Below are 9896 nucleotides of genomic sequence, written 5' to 3'. Positions count from 1 at the left end.
AACGAAAGTCATTACAGGATTTAGTTGAATGAACTTATATTTTCTAATAAACTTAACATACATATACAAGTTTTATTTGTTTCAAGTTGATTATACTTAAAGTTTATAGTTTTCATTTTCAGACCACTTCTGAACTTATAAATGTCAGTTCTTTTGACTCATATCAACTCATAGAAATATGTTTCTCAAGAAACATGATCAGCATATTGGCAGACTTCCCAGCATGCATTGTTTGAGGGGTAAAACTCTCCTGAGAAAGTAGGGTATAGCTGCAGCAGAGGAGGCTGCACTTTCAGGAACGCATTTCTAGGACCCTAGTTTTTTGCCGCAGCGCCACCCACCAAATTGGACAACCCCTTTGGAGACAGAGGGAGTAAGACAGACAAAAAATAAGTGTGAGTTCTGAAAGTGAATAAAGTTTTATTTGTTTGACGTTATAAAGATGTCCGTTGTCTTGAACTGGTCAGGAAAGTTGACGTTGGCTTAAGGAAGTGTGCAATAAGTTTGCACAACATTAGTTAAGTATAATGAGCTTATGACAGTTTGCTGCAACTGCGTTAGCCTGTTTGTTTAGCTAAATGTTTAATATCGCCATATGGACATTTAGCCTGTAGTCGTATTGTGTCTATTTCACAATCAACAGGTGGGATTAATTCTACAGGTGGTTGTGGTCACTTCTAATTAACCCTACCTGTGTATACTGACGATACGCTGAAGAGTGCATTTTAACAACGTAGTGTGATTTGGCGAGTCCAACTGTGTGTCTTATTTTAATTGTTGACTTAATGACTACTATAATTAATTCTAGCCAACCTTAAAGAATGATAAAAGCATGTTGATATGATCTGTGTCCGTCAACTTGTTTACTCAGAGGTAGCTTATTGTTGTCAGTGTAAATGCTTGTTTAATACTCTTTGTTTTACCATTCTATATATATTTTAAATAATCTTCATCTGTGCCAACTGCTGTTTATCCCCAGATTCTCTTTGGTTTTCTCGCTCTCAGAGTCGTTGAGGCCTGATGGACTGGAACTAGAAGATTGGATTCAGCAGACTCATAACTTCTGTTCATATTGTTTTCTTTAATCTGTTTGTTCCTTTGTATTGTTAATTGTTTCTATCATTGTTTACTTTTGCTTATTGTTTTTTGGATGTGTGTGCAATGTGTGCAATATATATCTTCAATCTGCCCCCGGAGTCATCCTTGTGTCTTGCTTTTTTCTAACCTTTGAAATATCTGGTTGAGATCCTGTCAGGTCAATTCTTTTTATATCACACCAAATCATAGTTTGGAGTGACTGAATATAATTAGCTAATTCTGCTAATTACACTAATTGCAAGTCTTGGCAACCGAGGTGAATTGCAATTGCAAGTATAGAATAGAATAGAATAGATATACTTTATTGATCCCAAGCTGGGAAATTAAGGTGTAGCATTACACACAGAGACGAATGACAACACAGTGAAATAAAAAGAACAACCTAGACATATTAACATATTAATATAATAATGTAAAAATAAAAAGAACAACCTAGACATATTAACATAGCAATATAAAATGTAATATAAAAAAATATTATTTGGATGGAAGTTGGAGTTGAAGTTGAGTTGGTTAACATAACAGGCTGGACACACTGGATGCGTGTGCAGCGCTGCTGTGTGGCGTTACCTCTCACTTTTCATTTCAGCGTCCATGTTAACAAGTCAGACCGTTCACACTGGACGCCTGAGATGCGCTTAACACACATGCGTCAAGCGTGGCTGCTGCGTCGCGTCATCTAGAGATTTGGAGTCTCACCTACATTATTTCTTTTGCGACACGTGCGCGGTCCTCGGAAAAAAATCATATCAGCATTTCACTACAGTTTTAATGTCTGTATGTGTCAGAATATGTCACAGACATGAAGAGAACACACACAACAGGTGAAGGGCAGTTTTTTCCTGTGCACTCTCTTTTTCTTCCTCTCCCTCTCGTTCCCCCTCTGGCTTTCTTGCTCTTCCATCGGGGTAAAGGAAAATCACGTCATCATATTTATTGATAATTATCAAAGTCAAACTCCATGTAAACAGACAGGGCAGGCAGGAGCCGCTGCAGCAGCAGTGCAGCTGACATGCAGCCTATGTGAACACAAACACATGAGTGAGCAGCAGCAGCTCGGTAACCCAGACGCCACGCAGCACACAGGCCTCCAGTGTGTCCAGCCTGTAATGTCTTTGTGCTGATGCTGGAACAAAGAAGCACCAATAGGAGCAGCTGCTGCTGGTATTTGTGTGAAATGAAGAATTGACCCCAAATGTAAGGAAATCAAATGAAATTGTAATGGTTGTCAGTGTCACTGAACAGTCGTTGGTTCAACGTAATATTTTAAGTTAACTAAAGATGTATGTTCAAGTTCAGTTCACATTGAATTGTGTTTCACAAAAAAGAAACTATTCAACCTAAATTGAGTTAACTCAAATGTTTAGCAGCAATTGAACTTAGACTTTTAAGTTGAAACAGCCCAACATTATTTGCTGTGTAGCTCAGTTGGTAGCTTGTGCAGTCCACGTACAGAGGCTGTGTCTTTGCCGCAGCCAACACTGCAGCGGCCCAGGGTTCGAATCCGACCTGTGGCCCTTTGCTGCATTTCACTCCAATGAAATTCTACTCACCTGCAATATACTGGGCTGGAGACAGAAAACACATGGATATCTGATAACCTGAAAAAACAAGCAAAAGAAAAAAATAAATAAAATAAAATGGATATCATTAGTGGTAAATGAGAAAATCAACTTTTTGTAATTTAGGTGAACAAACCCTTACACATTCTGATCTGATTGTGTTGCTATGATACAAATAATACATTTTATTTGTAAGCGCCTTTCAGGGACACTTTACAAAGGAAATAAAAGCGGTCAATACATAAAGGAGACAATGATAATACAGTAATAATAGAGAAACAGTCAATACACGAAGAAGACAGTAATATAAGAATAGCAACCACATCAAGAAAAGTGGTGGTATTCACATTAGGGAGCATCAGAGAAGGCAAGTCTGAACAGATGTGTTTTCAGTTGCACCTTAAAGGAAGTGACTCTGTCACCATGGTGCAAAGTCTGGAGGGAGGGATTAAAGGAAGATGGGCATTGGAGAATAGGAAACATGGGAATAGGAATGTAAGAGACTGGAATGCTGTACTATGGTGGCACAATAAAAAGATTGGGTGGTCACTAAAATCAATAGGAATATTCTAGGGACTAGAAATATCCATACCAAATGTCATGGCAATCTGGTCAGTAGTTGTGAAGACACGCTGTTCTTTTCAGGCCCATCTGGCTGAACCTACAAGCTGTCGCTGGCACATCGCATGATGAAGAAGTTTTGGAACAAACAACTACTGAGTGATGCTATGGGACCCCTTGATTTTAATGGAGTCTTTAATACAAAGGCATTTCTCCTTTAGGAAGCATCATCTTGATCATTTGACGTCATCATGGACACCTCACTGCTAGCAGGACCTCAAAGTCATATTTGAAACTTGGAAAATAGAAGATCCAGCCACCTTAAAGCTTCAGAGAAGTGAAACTCTTGTGTTCTATCAGAATAATGATCCTCCTACAGACAGTGCTGTGAGACTGAGATTTGATGAGGAGGACTGTGATTCTTTTTTAACAGTGTGTCAGTCTGTCACTGTGCAGATACTGGATCATCCTGTCTGACTTCTCCTCTCACACATCTGGATGACAATTCATCAATACATCTATCTACTGCTATCAAGCTCTCATACTGAGGCTGACAAACTGTTACTTTTATATGACAGGAGTCTCTTATTGGGGGTTGTCTGACAATGAAAGGCTCTCTTTCACTTTCATGGCAATTAATTTACAGCTGATATAAAAAGCTTCATAAACTGTGCAGCTGCTCATGTACAGTGCTATCTTTCACCCATTTAGGCAGTTCCAAAATCACCCTTGTCTGTTTAACTCTTTATGAATTAATAGGGGTGTTAATGTGTCTCTTGATGGCTGTCATGTGCAGCTCTGCATGGAGTTAGATGTTTTCTACTGACATTGTATTTTTCCACAGCAGTATGATTGGCTGCTCTGCTCTGCAATACATTACATTTCTCACATAGGCTGAATGTTGGGTCATTTGGACTGAGGATATTTTATTTAAAATTGTAATCTTTGTGGAGGAATCTTGTTTAAGTCAAGACAAAAAAGGGAGGGCATACTAAAGAGAAGCACATTTGTCAAATTGTCCCTTTTGTAACAAGACACAGTAATTATGTTGCCGATTTAGTGTTTTTATGTTAATGCAGCAGTTGAGGAAACCAGTAGCACCGTTTAATGTATCTGAAACAAAATGTGGTCGAGCAGTTTCAGGCCCATCTGGCTGAACCTACAAGCTGTAGCTGGCACATCGTATGATGAAGAAGTTTTGGAACAAACAACTACTGAGTGATGCTATGGGTCCCCTTGATTTTAATGGAGTCTTTAATACAAAGGCATTTCTCCTTTAGGAAGCATCATGAAAATCTGTTTTGCTGTTTCTTGTGGACTTGGGGATCCTCTGGGGATCATTAAAGCAAATCTCATGGAAAGCAAAGATGGATGATGCCATGATGCCTCTTTGCAAAGCCTGGGGTCTGCCCATCAGGACATCCAGGATGAAGATGTTGTGAAGATGTTGTCAGGTGACCTGTTTGGTCTCTGTGTACAGACTGTAGTGGGCTCAGTGAGTCAGAAGAGAGCAGGTGATGAACTGACTGTTTTCTACCTGGTATCAGCTTCACCCATCTCATCCAGTGTTTGTTTGTTTGTTTGTTTGTTGTCTTTCCCTTTTTGTTGTAGTGGGTGGTGGAGCATGATGGGAAATATGATGGAAGTGTACTGTACATCCTCAACTCACGCTGAAAAAAACAAAAAAACAAACTGTATTTTTGATCACATGACAATTCTCCACTGAATTCTGTTACAGTTCAATGTCAGGGGTCACATTTCATACAAAGATTTATTATTATTATGTTGATTCAATGCGTATAAATTGAATGATTCAGTGTGTGAATTTTTAAGTTATTTAATCTATTCACATTGATTCAACCTGATGGAAAAACTTCACACTAGAGTTATGTAATAAAATTAGATGGGACATTTACATAGTATTAAAATTCTTAAGTTTTAGGCAAACGATTTTTTTTCAGTGTCGGTGTTGGGAGAATTGTATTTGGCCTGACGGTGTTTCTAGATTAATGGTCAAAGGTCCATAAAGACCTCAAGAGCATCTTCCTTGGCCATTAATATCCACAGAAATGTGATCAGCAGTTAAATATTGAGATCTTCACCAAGGTATCAGACTGACGGTAAGACTCATCATTCTGATTCACATAGATTAATTCCTGAAGCTGGCCAACCACTTTAATTGATACAGACGTTGTTAATTTGTGTAAAACACTGCAGCTCTGAGGAAAGAGGACTCAGATTTAGACATGCAGAAGCCTATTGGTTTGTAGAGAGTGGTCGCACTGCAGCAGATATAAAAGTGCACACGTTCACGACCACTGACCCAACTTTAAAATAAAATGAATCATTAAAAAAAAGGAGAGGATTAACTGGAATGAAAATGTGAATGAAACACTACACTCTTTTAACGCTGCTTGAGACAGACTGAAGGGGTCCTGTTAAACTCAGTGTGTGCTGTGAGTAGCCCTTTTCACACAGAGTCGCCGCATTATCGCCGCAGTGAACAATGGCAGAGAATTGGCTGATTAATTTATTAATTTTAGTGTGTCCTCAGTTTATAGGTCTCTAATGTGAAGTGTGCTAAACAACACTAATACATATTAGGCCTATTGTGGCAGTGGATTATTGTTAACTCTACTGAGTTAGTTGCAGTCTTTCTTTACTACATTTATTAGAATATTTATTGTGACAATATAATTTGAACACATTCCTACAGTTTAGTTATGTTTTTGATGTTCATTTTGTTTTATTCAAAAGAATCATAATAACACAAATAAAAGTAATTTAAAGTAAACTATACTATGTATGACCGTTAGTTCTGCCCACAGAATGTAGGTTAAGACCATATCATCAGTTAGGCACAAGTAGTCCACTTTGTAATACCCTGCGAAATATACACAAAAATATTCCTTCGATATCATATAGTGCTCATCAGTCATTTATCTTCGTTTCATTACTCTAACAAGTACAATATGTCGAAAACTGCTTAAAAGTGACAACTTTGAAATTGGCTGCATGCTTTAAAGTGACACTGTACTGTATATTGCAATGTTTAATATAAAAACAGATTATGAATTTCTGCATTAGTGCAACATAACTTAATTATATAGTATGAATATTTGCTTAGGATCTATTTTGCTTCGTAACCTAAGGAGTTTTGTTCTGCTTGTTTTTTTGTTTGGAGCCGCGGACCAGGAAGCAACAGGGCAGTCTTCAGCACCACCTGACCAGGAATTATTTTATATGTTATATAATATTATTATATTATTATTTTATATTATATATGTTTTATGTATTTATATTTATATACTTTATATATATATATACTTTATATATATATATACTTTATATATATATATACTTTATATATATATATATATATATATATATATATATATATATATATATATATATATATATATATATATATATATATATATATATATATGTTTAATGTTTAAGAACCTTCTTTTTACAATTTAAAATCAACATTTTTGAGGAACACTGCATCAGTTTCATTTATTGACATATAGAGGATCCCCATTGTTTACTTGTATTATCATTTTCTATCAGTTCAACTTGCTCGGGTGGGTCAACTTAAGATGTTTGATTTTTCCTCTTAAAATGTAACAGATTGTTGCATCTTTATGGATCACCTAAAAGGGTTAGGAATCTATCCATTAGCCTAAATAACATTATATTTTAGTGAACCATTAAACATATTAAACGTCAAAGCTGTCACAATAATTCCTATCTGCCATGAACGCACCACAAAGCTTGCGTTTCTTCCGCGTTGGTACTTGTAGTTTTATAAAAGTCGCACCATCGCCTGTTTCCGAAAACACCAAGAACATAAAAAACTACACTTCCCATAATGCAAAGGTGCGAGTCTGTCTAACGCCGGAGGTGAGTGTGTAAGTGATTTGTGTGTTGTATAACCGTGCTGTTAGAGGTGTCCCGGGTCTAAAACAACAACAGCTGAACCCGGGTTCAGCTGCTCCACATGTTACTGCAGCATCAGAGCTACAGGGCGAACAAGCGCGCGCCTAGGTTCTCTGTGCTCCACGTGATAGTGTACAGGAAGACAGGACGCCGTCAGCACGTCAGTCCCTTTAACTAGCTGCCTGTAGTGACGTAGCATGTCGTGGACACTGAGCGAGGTGAACGTCCACAGAGACAGCTGGTAAAGCTTCATCTATATGAGACCGTCTGCTTGATTCGGTATGAACAAACCCAGCGGCGAGTCCAGGACCAGACCTGCAGGGTGCTCCGCTCCACGTGTGTGCTTGTGTTGTGATGAAATGTGCTTCAACTAAACACGTCCGTCCTCTGTCTTCTAACAACCCTCCCTGTCTGTCCACTGTCTCATCTCTGTCTCATCTGTCCTCTGTCTCATCTGTCCACTGTCTCATCTGTCTTCTGTCTCTCTGTGCACTGACAGTCACACACACACACATTACATGTGAGCAGCTCCACAGTGACACACACTGCTGTTTCTGACGCAAACTAATGTTAGTGGAGTTTTGGTCCACATCAATACACAGCTTAGCCATGTGACGCCATTGTGGAGCCCAGTGCACTGTGGGTAGAGTTGTAGCTGACCTGGCATTATAACTGTGGTCCTGACTCGTCCACCTGGTCCTTGCTCTCAGTCGTTCTCCTCCTCAACCAAAAGTCACACTTATCAACAAGAGCATGTGTGATATAATAAGAGGTGGGAAGAAAGGGTTGATCCACATCCACGTCTAACATTATTCTGACTATCAGGTCAGGGTCAGGTAACCTTACTCTCACCTGAACCTGCTGTGTGGCTGAGAGAAGACATATTGTATATCATCTAGGCTCGGGTGAAATCCAAAACGTATATCACTATATTGTCCCCTCCTCACGTTTTTCTTTCAATACAAATGCATTCAAACAGAAGAACACAGAAAGAAGTAATGAGACATTGTAACATAATTAGTTGTCATCAATGCAAGTAACATTCTCCTCACCTCACTGTGTGTGTGTGTGTGTGTGTGTGTGTGTGTGTGTGATGAGCACTGCCCGACAGAGTCTCACATAGCCCGACCGCTGTCAGCGCTGTGTGCCTGCAGTAAACAGAGGAAGACTCTCACATGACATATGTGAGAACATAAATAAAACATGTTGTCTCCTTTAGAGCAGCGGTCTCATGCTGCCGGCCCCTGTTAGATGAAGAGCTGCACACCTCCAACTTCTCAGAGGGGTAACAACTGCTGTTCCCTCAATAACGTTATCAGGTTTAAATCTGTCATATTGACAAACAGGCGCTTTGATAACAAATCCTCATGACTCTGCTGCCGGCCCCGCTGCTGCACAGAGGAGACGCCTCCGGCAGCGTAGTGTACGTCGAAGGACTATTGATTTTTTAATAAAGGAAAATGACGGCGGGGGCGGTGGGCAAGTAATGTAATGGGTGGCCTTACCACCGGGAACACAGACTACTGCAGCAGACTTAGTTCAAGGTGTAAGTTAATTATTTATATGGAAAAAAGATTTACACTGTCAAAAACTAATTAGCATACAGAAGTAACTTCTGTTTGCAATTTTTTTGTTAAATATGAAAGAAATATGGGCAGAAGTGCTGCCAGGTGTCTGGCAAGATATAAAGTATTTAATGTGTTTAACTTGTTAGTTCAGTGCAAGGATCCAATGAGTTATCAAGAGAAGGGTAAAAAGATCTGCATTTACATTTTTGTATTATTATGTTAATAATGGACATAAAAAATGTGCTTTCTTGTAGTACTTGAAAGTCGCAGTGGCCCTCCTACGAGATGACAACACCAACAGTGGCCCCAAGCCAATTTGAGTTTGAGAGCCCTGCTTCAGGAGGACAGGGAAAATGATAAAGAACATAATGATAATTAATAGTAATAAGAATGATTATTGTTTTAGGGGTGCTAAGATGTCATTTAGGTGTTCTTGAGCACCTCCTAAATAGGGTAAAAAATCACCTCTGTCACACATGCGGAAAAAAAAATACTGTACGTCTTGGCACTCATCTATGACTGTTATTAGTGCCCCCTCCAAAAAAATATAAAATACAATTAAAATGGGAGGAAAAAGGAATCAAAGCAAATAACTGAAATTTAACCCTATCTGGGTTTATATTTTCCATCACATCTTCCTATAACTGTATGGTCTCGAGGACAATATTATATATCTGCATTTACTATGTGTTTGATCCTTATCCTTCACAGTAGCTTACTTTATGATGCTTGCTATGATACTGGGTGGAATATTCATACTTAAACTTTAAGACATCTCAGTTCCATCATATGTAAATATTCCAGATGTGCTGTCATTATACAGGCTACACTCCTCCCAGAATCCAGCCTTACATATTCAGTATCTCTGGCATTATATAGCATAACAAATCATAGCTGTACCTAAGTTTGTAATAATGCAGCCACCAGTGGGGTGAAGAAATTAGCCTCAGGTGTTAACTTTCTCTTCATACTCTAATCTGAATCAAACACCCACATCCAAACCCTTGTAGACATATGACCAGAGGAATGCAGTGTAAAACGGCAGGTTTTGGAAGTCCCATCTATTCTGAATTGCGTGAGCGACTATACATGATCATTTTTAAGTTGGAGGCAATATGAATGGACCATTGTGGTGAGGGCGTCCTGTAAGCTCTGCTTCACTTGA

The 9896-nt window shown here is 38.7% G+C and overlaps 1 protein-coding gene across 1 annotated transcript in view; it reads left to right on the top strand.

Annotated features, from left to right (window-relative positions):
* Positions 1-7397: 7397 nt before the first annotated feature.
* Positions 7398-9896, top strand: part of LOC140998503 (bis(5'-adenosyl)-triphosphatase-like) — a 407581-nt gene continuing 405082 nt past the window's right edge. The window contains exon 1 of the mRNA XM_073468813.1: positions 7398-7442. The gene's annotated coding sequence lies outside the window, so the exon portion shown is untranslated. The remainder of the gene's footprint in view (positions 7443-9896) is intronic.

The sequence above is a fragment of the Pagrus major genome, chromosome 6 (assembly GCF_040436345.1).
Source record: "Pagrus major chromosome 6, Pma_NU_1.0".
In the NCBI taxonomy this organism is placed as follows: Eukaryota; Metazoa; Chordata; class Actinopteri; order Spariformes; family Sparidae; genus Pagrus; species Pagrus major.
Note: the sequence above shows the minus strand (reverse complement) of the source record. Positions and strands in the feature narration are given on the sequence as shown.